Raw genomic sequence first — 16556 nt, forward strand, 5'->3', positions numbered from 1 at the left:
GCGTAGTGAAAAAGACAGCTGGGACAGAGGAAGCTGTATTATGGCTGTATCCCCTGCCACCAGCTGGAAGTGTCTAAGTGATTCCTCGTAAGGGGGAATGCTGCAAAAGAGGCTTCTCCGAAGGGAAAAAATCAAGAGTCACTACACATGCAGGAGCAAAAATCCAGCACTAATTCTGAAAACCTATTTTAGAATCCTTCGAAAAAAAGACAGGGCTGCAATTTATACATCACCACTAGGTCTGCACAGAGCAGAATTTAACCCATAATAGAATGGAGCAGTTCCTACTTGAGTGTAACTGCTGATGGTGACAAAATATATAAAATAAGATTTTACAGAAGATACTCGATTTTGCTATGGAGATACTGACTGCATGACGGGGAAACAATGCATGCATTGCCCGTCTCAACAGTGTGTCCTTTATGCTGAACTATCAGCCTAAATGCATTTTATGGGGGAGGATGCAGAGAAGGGCCTGTTGTTGTCTTTTAAAAACAACATGCTGATTACAACACATCATACAGCAAGCCATGAGCATGTTGGTGTATGGAACAGATGCCCGATTCAGAGCAGTCCCTAGGACTCTCCTTCTCTTGAGGTCCGAGGGTCAGAGAATGGGAAATCTGTGCTGCAGTCAGGGGTTCTGAGTCGCTGAAATGTGGACTTGGCCTTCATGTCAGGGTGTGCTTCCATCACCTTACTATTTCTGCCACCTGAGTCCTCAATGACTGCAGCCTCTGAATATTCATGATGTGAAGTAAAGTAGCAGCAGTGCTCAAGGCCCGCTGGGCTATCTTCTGCTAGGATGGACACACGCGCTGGAAGAAATTTACTCAGTCAGGAATCGTTCACACACACAAACACATGGTACCCACACAGCTTTATCAAGAAATGGCTGAAATGTCAGACTGGACCCAAAACCTTTTAGGTCCTGGTGAGAAAACCTAAATTCACCAAGAAAATGCGCAGGAAAAAAAAAAAGAAGATGCTTCACTGAAAAGACTTCGTGTGTGTGCTTCTAACACTCAAAGCCCTCGACTTTGGAGATCGGTGCATTTGACTTTGCAGGACTGACTGTTAAAATGTGTGGAGATGGAAGCACAAAGTGCAGAGGTGTTCTGTGAGGATCTGGTTGGGGGTCTCTGGAGCTGCTGCCCACCTGCTTCATTAAGGGCCCCAAGTGTGAATTGCTGTCAATGACTACTCACGGTATGTCTGCTTTGGAGATCAAGGACCTTCCTCCTTCCTCCCCTGTAGGGGGTCTTATTTTCCGCTGGGCAGTGATAGAAAACGGGAGGGAAAGGAGAACCATGGCATGACCTTCCACTACAAGGGGACTGCATGCTCCTCTCGGGCCTCACTGCAAACCACAGGAAAACCACTCTGGTCCAACATTCCTGAGGGCCTACTGCGTGCACTGACGCTTATGCGCTTGCCCTCCCACGGAAACTATCTACATGAGGGAAGAATTCTGGAAAGGTTCTCCACTGCCTACAAAACCCAACATCTGACAAAAGGGGGAGGGGGAGGAAGGTGGGGGACTAAATGTGACTCAGATCCCAAAGTGATAAACTCTATTTGGATCTTCCTAATAAAAAATAAGTGTATTTTTTTATCAGAAGAATTTTTATCGTAATAGTAATAGGCGAGGCAGAGAAAAGAATAAAAAGTAAAACTTTTGTATGCTTTCTCCTGATATAAATCATCCTGGACTTGTGAAGAGCATTTGTACAATTTCCTTTCCTTATTTTCAGTAAGCTGAAGTGGACAGCCTGCTTAAAAACTGGCTGATTTCCTACTGGCTCTAGGACCTTCTTTTTTTTTCTTCCTTTATAGACACTAATGATACTTTAAAATATATTTATAAGCACCCTTGACCTTCTCCATCTAAGGCTGGCAAAGCTATACTTTCCCATTGATCTCTATCAGCAAAAGCATAGCTGGAAATTAGGAAAACAGGCCCAGGTATTTTTCAACTGGAATAATTCCTTGCTTTTCCAAAATGTTCAGAAGTTGAGAATCTGTCACAACTTTTATGCTACCATAATATGAATTTTTTGTTACATTGGATTTTGTGGTAAGCGACTGACCCACCAAAAATAAATTCTAAGACATCGCTTGTTTAGATTTTCTTCCTTAAAGAAAATATGGGCTTTTGTCCGCCATTTCTAAACTAGACGAACTTTAAACAGCATCACTGCCAAGGAGGGCAGCCCTATGAGTCCTAGATTTGATGGTAATATTACTAAAACCTTAGTCACCTTCTCCCTACCCAGCACACACCCTGACAGGTAACTCTCACGCTCCTGGTGTACTTATTCTCAACGCAAAGGCATTTACCCAAGATTGTCACAAATATTAGCTTTTATTCCTCCCAAACTGAATTGACAGTTCTGTCAATAATTCTAGAAAGCAAGACCTTAGGATAGCTGAAACTAATAAGAAAAGAACTTTTTAAAACTTCATTCTTTGGCTGAAGTTTTATAAAACTTTTCCACTTCAGTCTCAAGAGATTGTTGTCTTCTGGGTGATGAGCAAATTAGTGTGAATCTTCAAAGTAAAACTGTGCTGCTGGCACAAGAGTAGGTCTCTGAGCAGAGTGGCAGGTCTCTGACAGCAACAGCAAGGAGATGCAGAAACAGCATTAGAGCCCATCCCACCTGAAACAGCAACACAAGGTCCAGTGGGTAACTTCTCCCGTCCTGCTCCCTGACATTGGCCACGAGGGTGTAAGAAACAGGACTTGCGTGGGACGGGGTGGCCCATGCGTGGAATATTGACGCTATAGAAGGTTAACAAACAACAGTTCTGAGGCCACTCCTCTCAAGGGAAAAATAACTGTTCTGGTTTTATAAAAATCCCGGGTACAAGAATTCCTAAACCAGCCCTTTGAAATAAAGTAAAAGAGTGCTCTTTCAAACTTTTATTAGCTGCAGAAATCTTTCCTTGAAATAAGTCCTACAGGAAAGGCATTGAGAATAAACCTGAGAGTGGAGTTGCCTGGCTGAATGGAAGGAATAGGGTCCTAGAGCCCCAACTTTTCAGCTCCCCCAACCTTCCTCCAGAAGGCAGGTTGAATAAGCATGGTTGGAAATTTGAAACCTGGCACACACCACCAAAGAGTCCTGATCTTTCCCGGACATGTACCTTTGATAACAGAAGTTATATCAAAAAGTGATTCCTCCTATTAAAAGTTTCCTCATCATCTCGTTCAAAATAATTCCTTATTTCTTTCCAGCCTGCCATGTTTCATCGAGCGTTCTTCTTGTCCATGAATTATTAGAGCATAAAACTAGCACAAAAAACGAAAAAATCACTTTCCGGTTTGGCATCTCGAGTAACAGTTATACTCCCCCAAATAAATGATAATCCAGGAATCAAAACACAGTGACTAAATATGCCAATGAAAATAAAACCAAATCAATACACTAGACGTTTTACCAGTGCCAGGGGACTGTTTTCCCCTTAGTTCTGGCAAACACCTTGCCAGGATTCCAAGACAAGCTCTGACTATTCTTCAGCCAATTAATAAACTACTCTTGGTTGTCATTTTATACTGTGTCTCCACATGGCTGAGCTGAGTTGACACACAAACAACCACGTATTTGATTTCTGTGGAGGTGACACTGTCACTTGGTGATCTTGAAGTTCCAATAGTTTCAAAGTGCACTGTGAAAAACATACGACACAGTGACGTGGAGAAGTGGAGGGTGGGGAGTATATAGAAGAATGGGAAATGCGAGCAGGAAAAAAATGAAAAAGAGCGATTCTTCCAGTCACCAGGGAGGCTGCAGCATCTCAACCCTGCCCCCGGCTCTTGATAACGAGGAAAGTGCATGTTTTGATAGGCTGAGAACGATTTCGTGCTGCACCCACTTCAGTTTTCTTAGAAGCAGACTAGCCTCACCATAAGAGAGTCAAAATATTTTTCCTTCAGAAAGTAAAATGGATCCACTGTCACTGCATTAATTTTGGCACCCTAGATAAAGATCACATCAAGAGATCTTGAGTGGGTTCTGAACAACGTGGGGAACACGAAAGAAAACAAGTACTAAACCTGTCAATGGTTATAAATGACAAAAAGGCACCCTAGGAAATGCTCAACTCATAGTCACAGACGATTATTCATTTTCAGATGAGACGCATGAATAAAGAAAAAAGGTGGTGACTAAATCACACTGAGGGACTGGCGGTCCTCTCCACCCTCCTTGTAGGAGCAGCACCTTTGGATAAATGAGCGCTGGCCTTGGTTCCATCTGTCTTTGCACTCGGTCTGCCCTCCGTCCCTGGAGCAGGCTGTCTGTCCAACTCACCAGCATGACCTCAGCCTGGAGCCAGCCAGCTGGTCCAAGCTGCCAGCTGCCTCTGCCACCTCCCATAGGCAGCAGGGGTAGGTGGCCGGGGACGGCTCCCCTGGGGTCCACTGGCCGGCAGAGAGAAGGGGATCCCTGGCTGTGCACGGAAGATACCCTGCAGGCACAGGCCCCAGACTCCGTCCCTCCCAAAGGAGGGAGCTGGCAGTGCCTGGTGGAGGAGTGAGCGAAAAGCTGGCACTGAGAGCCGTGGACAATCGTACTGGACAAGCCACTTCCTCTCTGTGCCCCTGGTCCTATAGGAGGAGCAAGTGGGACCAGATGACCACAAAGACACCCACTCAGGAACGCAACATGCAGCTATCTGAAGTGGTAGAAGGTGGTGGGTGTTTGAAGATAAAGGAAGATATATAGAAAAGGTTTATTTAAGAAGAGTTTACACTATTATATGTACAGGATAAATAACGAGGTCCCACTGTATAGCACAGGGAACTATGGTCTATATCTTGTGATACACCATAATGGAAAAGAATATGAAAAAGAATATACGTATAACTGAGTCACTATGCTGTACAGAAAAAATTAACACGTTATAAATCAACTATACTTCAATAAAATTTTTAAAAAAGGAAAGAATTTACAATCTGGGCTGGCCAAACAGTAGCCACCAGCCATATTTAGTGATTGGCAATAAAACAGTACTAGTGTGTCTATAGAACTGAGTTTCTAAATTTTATTTAATTAAGAAATTTAAATTTTAAAACATTCTCAATTCAGATACTGGAACAAATTTAAGTGTTGGAACAATTTGGATATGTGAATCTACTATTTCAACTTTCAATTTTATGAAATAAAATACAGATCAAGTATTCCTGATGATAATTTAGGGCCCACACTGAGATATAAAATACACACTGGATTTCAAGACAGTATGAAAAAAAGCAATGTAAAATATCTCAGTAATAATTTTATATATTGATTCATGCTGAAGTGAGAATATTTGGACATGTTCAGTTAAATAAAATATATTAAAATTAACTTCACTTTTTAAAAAGGTTTTTTAAAAAAAATTAATTTATTTATTTTTGGCTGCGTTGGGTCTTCGTTGCTGTGCACGGGCTTTCTCTAGTTGCAGCGAGCAGGGGTTACTCTTCAATGCGGTGCGCGGACTTCTCATCGCGGTGGCTTCTCTTGCTGCGGAGCACGGGCTCTAGGTGTGCGGGCTTCAGTAGTTGGAGCACATAGGCTCAGTAGTTGCGGCATGCGGGCTCTAGGGCACAGGCTCAGTAGTTGTGGCACGCGGGCTTAGCTGCTCCACGGCATGTGGGATCTTCCCGGACCAGGGATCAAACCCATGTCCCCTGCGTCGGCAGGCGGATTCTTAACCACTGCACCACCAGGGAAGTCCCTAAGAAGCTTTATAAATGCGGTGATTTGAAATTTAAAATTACATGTGTGGCTCACACTGCATTTCTACTGGACAGTGACAGTCTATATAAAGAGCTTATCTTAACAAAAGGAGCCCAACTTGCAAGCAAGTATTTTCCTGAAGGCAGGTATTTCTCCAAACAAGTATTAAAAGACACTTAGCAGTCAGTCATTATGCTTTCTACGTGAAAAGGTAAAGCACAAAGATATAGTATGTTCTCAGGCACTTGTGCTAAAAGCAGCATGCGCGTACTCACGGACTCACTCACTCACTCTGCTGGCCACTGCATTTAGCATCTGGGACATATAGGTGAATGGGACTTGGTCCTATCCCTCAAGTCATCAATGGGACAGAGAGAGAGAGAGAGATAAGGAAACCGACAATTACAACACACGTACAGGCACTGTGGAAGCAGGGGTGGGGACATTTAATAAAGATCCAAGAGGTCAGCATGCAGAACAATGCTTTCGAGGTCAGTTATGAAGACTCTCTTCCCCATCCATAGACTTTACAACCTCGCAGTTCAACACTTCACACTCTAGTCAACACGGCCAACTGCTCATGCTTGAGCAGGTAATATGAAATTCCTTGTAGAGCCAACGCACCGTCATAGGTGCCGGTGATACAATGGTGAATAAGACAGACGAGGCCACCTTTCTGCAGCTTCCATTCTTGGCAGTATGGGACAGGGGAGTAAACCAGTCAACAAATCAACGAAGAAGAAAATTTCAGAGAGTCACAAGTGTTAGGAAGAAAATAAAGCATATGACTGGAATGAACGTGTCAAGATGAGGAACAATTGTTCATGGACTCTCTACTTCTTTCCATTTTTAGATTCTCTAGGAAAAATAAATCTAGATAGTGAGGAGCCAGTTGAGTGAGTCTTCCACTCTATTAGGGTAGTAATTCCCCCCAAATGGCCCTCTCAACCAAGAAACTGACTGCAGTGGCTGATAAAGTGAATGGTTTCTCAAATAATAGGTTCAGTTCAAATATATTTATTATTGAAGATAAAGAATAAATATGCTTTTGTATTACGTTTCTCCTAAACTATCTGGATAATTATAGCTTCTGTCACCTTCTATTATCTTATAGTTTAATAAGTATTCCAAAAAGGTTGACGTAATATATCCACCAAGTAATTTTCCTACGTATCTATGGAATCAAGTCTCACTGTTTCATAGCCAAACAGAACATATTCTAGGAAAAGATATTCTTGTGACATTTCACTGAATCCTTGTAATTTAATGTTTATATCAGAATCATACTTAAGGTGGCCCAAAAGGAAGATAACGCAAACAAACAAGGAAGGCAAAAGAGCTCTTCTCCCAAGTTTGCTACAAGTAACTGTAAGAACTTAGAGAAGTCCCTCATCCTTCCTGAGTCCCTGGTTCCATATCTGTAGGGATGGAAAGGAATTCTACAGTCTCTCTGCCGGCATACACATTCTGTGATGCTGAAATGCCATTACGGTAGGATGCAATGATTGACTTATGTATGCTTCCTCTGCTGCTGTATTCTGATTGAGATACAAGGACAGTGAGTTCATTTTCAACACATTTCTTTTAAAAGACAACTAAAAAGGCAAAGGTATGAAAGAGGAGGTGGGGATTTGAAGATGAAGGAAACTTCTGGCCTACTCAGTGACCATGTGCTGACCCCAGATATAAGAGAGTGGTGCACAAAAGAAAGCAAAGACTCTTAGTTTTAGAGAATGAAGTATCTAATTAGTTGATTCATGAGGTCATATTATAGCGGCCACGGGTAGGATAACAACTAAACACTATGCCAGATGCCACAGAGGAAATCACACTAAATAGTCAAATATTCACATTAAAACTCAGGTAATAATTCTTTATCATCCTGTGGACCGTATGCACCATGCAGAGATTTGCGTGTGGCAAAAAAAAACAAAAAACAACCTGCATTTTCTTGGATCTGGCACTGATTTATTGCCATAGAAAGAGCTACATGCATAGTTTACCGCCACTTCCTTCTGAAATGGAAATAACAGTATGTGCTTCTTACCAGTATGTTCCAATAGCTAATGTTTATGAAACAACATGATCACAAAAGACAAAAACAGTGCACATACACACAAGGCATTATCAAATCGGGGCAGACTGTAATAGAGACAGACAGGGTCCCTAAATGTATTTGTGATTCCCCCTCTTCCTTCCTGTCCTACAAACTTGGTTAGTCTTGGTAGGTTTTCTCTTCCAGGTTGATTCTGAAGGCAAATTGTAAATCAGACTGAACTTTCTGTTATATGTTCCACCACTTGGCACCTTTTTACTTGCCCTTCCATTATATCATGCCAGGATATAATCACCAGAGTAACTACTGGGACATAAAGTTATGTTTGGGGAAAAAAAAGTTATGAGGCCCTTTTGAAAACGATAAAAGTTGACAACAATTTTCTTATTCTTTTCTAATTTCTCCTAAAAGAAAGGGTGAATTGGGGAAATATTTTCTCAAATGTTGTGAGGTGTGGCTTCAGCCAGGTAGACTCCATCCTACTCATTTTTTGTATCTTCTAAGGTAGGGATCAGCAAAACTTTTTGTAGTGGGCCAGATAGCAAGTATTTGGGTTTCTGCAGTCCAACTGGGCTCTGTCACACCTGCTCGACTTTCCTGCCATAGTGCAAAAGCAGCCAGAGACAGTAGGTAAATGAACAAACACGGTTGGGTTCCAATAAAACTTTATTTGCGCACACTGAAATTGGAACTTGAGATCATGTTCATGTGTCACCCAATAGTATTCTTCTTTTGATTTGTTTTCAACCATTTTAAAATGTAAATACCATTCTCAGCTTGCCGGCTGTACAAAATGAGGCTGTCTCCTCTTCTAGGGTCTCACAATGCTGGGGACATACCATGGTGAGGGTCTCTGAGAAAGAGGGTGAACAGACAGTAGGGTCAAAACCGGATGCGAGGGCTTCCCTGGTGGCGCAGTGGTTGAGAGTCCGCCTGCCGATGCAGGGGACACGGGTTCGTGCCCCGGTCCGGGAAGATGCCACGTGCCGCGGAGCGGCTGGGCCCGTGAGCCATGGCCGCTGAGCCTGCGCGTCCGGAGCCTGCGCTCCGCAACGGGAGGGGCCACAGCGGTGAGAGGCCCGCGTACCGCAAAAAAAAAAAAACAAAAACCGGATGCGAAGAATGTTTATGTGTATATACATGTACGTGTGCATACATGTAAGTACACACAGGTGTGAATGAGTGTGAATTTATGTAATACCCGTGGAAATCTATCCTTTGCATTTGAACATAGTAACTGTCATGGGAGTGATGGAAAGACATGTTGCTATGGGCATTTTCTATACTGTATACACACAAACTTTCCTTATGAATTCCCTCATTTATGAATGTTTATTGGGCACCTCCTTTATTGAAGTAGCAAAACCCTACACGTGTACTTAAGACACCCAAACTTAACAAGCACTCAGGAGACTGACAATGAGTGAGGTCAACTTGCAGTAGTACAGCGTGCCATTCCATTCAATGACCATCTGCCCTGCAGTGAGCCTCCAAAAGGTCCACAGCCATGCTATTCTCTATGCAGTGCACAGGACAGCCATGTGGTTCATTATGTTCTGTTTCTTCCCCTGGGGTGGGGGCAGGGCAGAAGAAGCTCTGAAGCCTTCTATTTTATTAGGCACTTACTATTATAGTCTATGTATTTCCTACTAAATTACTTCAGTTCCTTTGCAGAGCAAGGCATGGAAATAAATATTTATGGAATATCTCCCATATATCTAATAGTGCGCTAAACCTAGTGGAAAATTAAAGAGAAAACACATAACCTTTTAAAAAATATAACAGAATCACGATTACAGACTTACATGCTTCTTTTTGCATTATTCTATTACAAGAACGAAACTTGGAGGTTTGTCAATAGTTAATGAACGGTGCAAATTTCCAACAATGATCTGGCAATTGAAGATGGGGAAGCTATGGAAAGAACAAGCTTAGGTCTCGGACCTACAGGAAACTCTATCTGCTCTGAAGGAAAATGGACTGTCCTTTAAGAAATGTAAGATCGGTTTGCTCCCCTTCTTCTGCCCCCAGGCTCCTCCCTCCCTCCCCACATAAACTAAACTGTTATTCAGAGAAAGGGAAAGCGAGATGGTTTGGGGGACTAGCAGTGAGGAAAGGCCCAAATTTCACCTCAAGGTTGTTATTAAATTCTAGTGCGGATTGGCAGAGATACAGAATTCGGGCCATCTGAGAGCTCGTTGGGAGTCTTGGTCCGGTTCCTAATGAACAGGTGTTGACACGGAAAAGGCTGCCTGTACATCGACGCTGCAGGCACGGAGCGCTGCAGGTTCCTGGGTGTTACCTGGGTGTCGCCCCATCCTCCCCAAGACCTCCTCCCGCCCCAGGTAACTTTGCACCCAGCTCTGCACACCCAGCCACGTTCTGTTCCTTCTGGCAGCAAACCCAATAAAATAAATCAATCAAACGTTTTAAAGTGTTGACTATTCTGCAGATGTGGTGATTTCACAACACTTTACCCTACTTTTAAAAATCCTCTCCAGCACAATCAAATTTCATTTGGGTCTCAGAAAGTTTCAACAAGCCCTTGAAGATGTGCTTGTTCATTACAGATGACACACTATATTAACCATGTCTTAGATGGAAGCTGGTCTAAACAGTCTATTCCATGACAATGAAACAGACATCAAAACCTCCAATACAGGGTTTTGTTTTGTTTTGTAGCCATGGTAAAATCTAGTAGAATTTGGCCAAAGTCTATATTCCACCAGTGATAATAGTGATAATAATGGAATTTACTAAATATAAATACCACTGTACTACAGATGTGTAATGTATGCTACCCTGTCAGGGAGCTTATCAATTAGACTGGCAAGAAAAGCACAGAATCATGCCTGGCAGTTTAACACAGAAGCAATACCTGTGTCTACTTTTAACAGTAATTTTCTAGCCTACAGATTTTTTTTAAAGACTCCGGATCCTACAATTATTCAAGTTATAAGAAGGAAATAAGAATGCTGATTCTGCTTCCAACCCAAACTTTTACAAGGCTTTTTTACAATGGTGATGTTTTAAAATAAAACCATGGTATTTATTAGAGAAAAATTTCCCTAGTCTTTATGAGTTCTTGCAAATGTTAACAGCAAAACAAAAATCCTAAAGGAACTACTGCATTTCATGATGCCATGTTCTATTAGGATGGCAATAAAACCAGTCTTTTGCCGTATCACGTCGCTTGCAGGATCTCAGTTTCCGGACCAGGGATTGAACCTGGGCCGTGGCACTGAAAGCGCCGAATGCTAACCACTAGACCACCGGGGGAGTCCCAGTTCTGTAGATTTTATAAAGCTCAAAAGCTCTTATTACATAGAGAGTAGCAACAAAAAACACAAATAATCCTGAAATTGTGGCTCTGTAGGGCTTTGTAAAAAGTAATTTTTATTTACTTTTCCCATGTTTCATACATATTCATTCTAAAAATTTCATATCATGGATTTATAAACAGGAAAATAAAAACCACTTTGCCATCATGGCTTTTCACCTGTTAGAATGGCTACTACCAAAACCACAATTCTACTTCTGTGTATATATAACAGGTGTTGGCAAGGATGTGGAAAAAGGGGAACCTCGTGCACTGTTGATGGGAATGTAAATTAGAAAACAGTATGGAAGTTCTTCAAAAAACTAAAAATAGAACTACCATATGATCCAGCACTTCTACGTCTGGGTATATAGCTGAAGGAAACGAAATCACTATCTCAGAAAGACATCTGCACCCCCATATTCACTGCAGCATTATTTACAATAGTCAAGACATGGAAACCACCTAAGTGTCTATTGGACTATTATTCAGCCATTAAAAAAAGGAAATTCTGCCGTTTGTGACAACAACGGGTAGATCTTGAGGGTATTACGCTAAGTAAAATAAGTCAGAGAAAGACAAATACTGTATGATCTCACTTATATGTGGAATCTAAAAAAAAAAATCAAACTCATAGATACAGAAAGCAGATTGGTGGTTGCCATAGGTAGTGGGTGGAGGGTGGGTGAAATGGATGAAGGTGGTCAAAAGGTACAAACTTCCATTTATAAGACAAATAAGTTCTGGAAATCTAATATACAGCATGGTAACTAACGTTAATAACAGTGTATCATATATTTGAAAGTCGCTAAGAGAACAGATCTTAAAAATGCTCATCACAAGAAAAAGAATTTGCAACTGTGTGAGGTGATGATGTTAACTAAACTTACTGTGGTGATCATTTTGCTCTATACACATATAGCCAATCATCATGTTGTCTACCTAAAACTCATACAATGTTATATGTCAATTATATCTCAATAAAACTATAAAAAATCATATTGCCATCATTCAGAAATAACCACCATTAAAAGTTTCTTGTATGTTCTTCCAAGCCTTTCTTTTTGCATACATGTATTTATATATAATTATCTACCCAAAATATAATCATACAAGTAGAAACAAAATCTGCTTTTAAGTGTATATGTCAACTATATATAATGAACATCCATGCAGCTCACTAAATCTCTTCTATAACTTTTAAATGGTTGTGTAATAGTCTACATGATGAATATGCCATATTTAAAAAAAAATCAATCCCCTTTTATTAGACATTTAGATTGCCTTTAATTTTTCCATGAGAGAAACAATGCTGTAAGTGAGCTTACTCATCACCAGATGAGTTCACACAACCATAGGTACTTAGGATAAATTTCTAGAGGTAGATTTCTGGAAAGGTAAAACAAATTTGACTTAATGGATAGGCTTAACTGTATACTTTACGGATTGATAAAAATGCAGTTTAAATCTATTATCCTATTCCCAACTCGACTTTGATTTTCTGTGTCCAAGAATTTCTCTGTTGACATGTTGAGAAACCTAGAGAAATATATTACCTATGCTACCTAAAAAGGCTATGCTTTCTTTTTACTTATAATTGACTCACAGATGCGAATTATTTAAGACCCAGACTGTTTCTTAAGCCCAAAGTCAACACATCTATGATCATTTTTACCAATGCCAGATTTTGAATTCCGAAAGTATTATGGACCAAAAAACAGCTTGAATCTCTAACGGTTTGAGGCTGTGTAGACAACCAAAATATATACTGACTTATAAAACAAAAACCTGTAAACAATCAAAATCTTCCTAAGCGGGGCTTCCCTGGTGGCGCAGTGGTTGAGAGTCCGCCTGCCGATGCGGGAGGCGCGGGTTCGTGCCCCGGTCCGGGAGGATCCCACGTGCCGCGGAGCGGCTGGGCCCGTGGGCCATGGCCGCTGGGCCTGCGCGTCCGGAGCCTGTGCTCCGCAACGGGAGAGGCCGCAAGCGGTGGGAGGCCCGCGTACCGCAAAAAAAAAAAAAAAAAAAAAAAAAAAAAAATCTTCCTAAGTATTAATAGGAAAAATGGGGTTGCTTTTGATGCGACACCAAAGAACTTAATGTTCTGTATAATCCAGAAAGATGCAGGAAGATTGTTGTATCACAATATTGGTAAGACCAGAGTATTTACACAAAATTGCTGAATTGATAACAGTTGTTCTATAATAATGTACCTGAATACGTGAAAGATTGCCAAAATGGTGTTAATTCTCCCCTCCCCACACTCACAGTTGTTTGGAATTGGTGGTAGGTCTGTTTCTCCACCTTATAAATCTGAGCTGTTCTTGTGACTTACTTTGGTCAAAAGAATGTGGAAAAACAGCAATTACAGTCCTACACCTAAACCTTAAGAGGACTTTCATACTTCCACTCTCTCCAGGGACACTGCTGACTCATCATGCCAGCAAGCCTGGGGGGGCCTAAACGATGAGGAGACACATGGGCCTGCCACCCTCATTGCCCCAGCCAAAGCCACCCAAGCCCCAGAAGCAGAGGCACCTAACTGACAAGCAGCTGCCCAAAGACTCCTGCGTGAACCTGCTGGACCCTAAGAACTGCCTAGCTGATCGTAGCCCAAATGGCCTACCCACAGTGAAATAAATGGTTACTATTTTAACGCATTAAGTTTGAGGTGGTTTGCTACACAGCGTAACTGATGCCTTCAAAGTCAGAGAATACAAATTACAAATACTAAGAATTAAAGAGGGCTTATCACTACAAAGCCTAAGACATTAAAAAGATAAGAATATTATAAATGACTTTATGCCAATAAATTGAAAATTTAGATGAAATGGAAAAATTTCTCAAAAAAATACAACTCATCAAAATGTACACAAGATTAAAAACTAAAAGTAGAGTTGCCATATGATCCAGCAACTCCATTCCTGGGCATATACCAGACAAAACTATAATTCGAAAAGATACATGCACCTCTATGTTCATAACAGCACTATTTACAATAACCGAGATATGGAAATAACCTAAATGTCCATCAACAGATGAATGGATAAAGAAGATGTGGCATATATATATATACACAATGGAATACTACTCAGCCATAAAAAGAATGAAATAATGCCATCTGCAGCAACATGGATGGAGACTATCACACTAAGTGAAGTAAGTCAGAAAGAGAAAGAGAAATGCCATATGATACCACTTATATGTGGAATCTAAAACATGGCACAAATGAATATATATACGAAACAGAAAAAGACTCACAGACATAGAGAAGAGATTTGTGGTTTCCAAGGGGGTGGAGGGGGGGTAGGGGAGGGAAGGATTGGGAGCTTGGGATTAGCAGATGCAAACTAGTATATATAGGATGGATAAGCAACAAGGTCCTACTGTAGAGCACACATAACTATATTCAATATCCTGTGATAAACCATAATGGAAAATAATATATATATGTATAACTGAGTCACTTTGCTGTACAGCAGAAATTAATATAACATTGTAAATCAACTGTACTTCAATAAAATTTTTAAAACAGACTTACACAAGATGAAGAGGAAAATCTTAAAAGGCTTTTTTTTTTTGTAAAGAAACTGAAATCACATAAAATCGTCCCACAAGGGAAACTCCACACACATATGGTTTCTCTAGTGAGTTCCAGCTAACATTTAGGGAAGAAATATCAATATTATACCAACACTTTGAGAACATAGTGGAGGTAGAGACTCAACTCATTTTACAAGGCTAGCATAACCTTAATACCAAAACCTAACAAAGAAATTAACAACAAAAAATAATACAGAATTATCTCTCTGATGAAGATAAATGCAAAAATGCCTTAGAAAATATTAGCAAAATTGAATTTAGCAGTGAAGTGGGGTTTATTCCAAGAATGCAAACTTGATTTAACAAGTCAAAAAATATCAAGGAAGACAACGTATCACAATAACTAATAAAGGAAAAAAATCTATATGATCATTTCAACAGGCGCAGATGATTCTTTTAACAAAATTCCAACCACTTACGATATTAAAACAAACCTCACCAAGTTAGAAACAGAAGGAAATTTCCTCAGTATGATTTTTATAAAAGTCTATCAAAGGCCTACAAAAGCTATTATTATACATAATAGTGATATATCGAATACTTTCCTACTAAGGGTAAGAACAAGGTAAGTCTGTCCACTCTCACCACTTCTATTCAATATTATACAGGAGATCTTAGCAGTGTAAGAATGAGGCACAGAAAAGAAATAAAGTCTTAAAGATTGGAAAGGAAGAGTAAACCTGACTCTTCACAGATGACATGATTATTTACCTAGAAAAATGCTAAGGAATTTACAAAACAATTTCTAAAACCAATAAGTGAATTTAGCTTGGTTTCAGAATACAACATCAATACACAAAAATCACATACACTGGCTGTAAACAATTGGAAAATGAAATTTAAAAAAAGAAACCCACTTTAAAAGAAAAGAATTTATTTATTTATCTTTTTTTTTTAAGGCATATTTATTTATTTATTTTTTTTGCGGTACGCGGGCCTCTCACTGTTGTGGCCTCTCCCGCTGCGGAGCACAGGCTCCGGACACGCAGGCCCAGCGGCCACGGCTCACGGGCCCAGCCGCTCCGCGGCATGTGGGATCTTCCCGGACCGGGGCATGAACCCTCATCCCCTACAACGGCAGGTGGACTCTCAACCACTGCGCCACCAGGGAAGCCCTATTTATCTATTTTTGGCTGCGTTGGGTCTTGGTTGCTGCGCCTAGGCTTTCTCTAGTTGCGGTGAGTGGGGGCTACTCTTTGTTGTGATACGCGGACTTCTCACTGTGGTGGCTTATCTTGTTGCAGAGCACGGGTTCTAGGCTCACGGGCTTCAGTACTTGTGGCACGTGGGCTCAGTCGTTGTGGCACGCAGGCTCAGTAGTTGTGGCTCGTGGGCTCTAGAGCGCAGGCTTAGTAGTTGCGCATGGGCTTAGCTGCTCCGCGGCGTGTGGGATCTTCCTGGACCAGGGCTCGAACCCGTGTCCCCTACACTGGCAGGCGGATTCTTAACCACTGCACCACGAGGGAAGTCCCAAGAAACCCACTTCTGAAAAGCACCACAATCCATAAAATACTTAGGAATAAATCTAATGAAAGACAGGCAAGACCTCCACATTGAAACTACATTGAAATCATTGCTGAGAGAAATTAAAGATCTAAATAAACGTAGAGATATCCCCCATTCATGGACTGGAAGTCCCAACGTTGTTAAAATATCAATTTTCCTCAGATCTATACAGTCAATGAAATTCCAGTCATAAGTCCACCAGGTTTTTTTTAAATAGACAGGCTTATTCAAAAATTTGTATCAGAATGTAAAGGACCTTTAGAATATCTAAAGTAATCTCGAAAAATAAAAACAAAGTTGGAAGACTTACACTACCTGAATGTAAGACTTACTGTAAACCCACAGTGAT

This window comes from Physeter macrocephalus, chromosome 20 (assembly GCF_002837175.3).
Source record: "Physeter macrocephalus isolate SW-GA chromosome 20, ASM283717v5, whole genome shotgun sequence".
Classification (NCBI taxonomy): Eukaryota; Metazoa; Chordata; class Mammalia; order Artiodactyla; family Physeteridae; genus Physeter; species Physeter macrocephalus.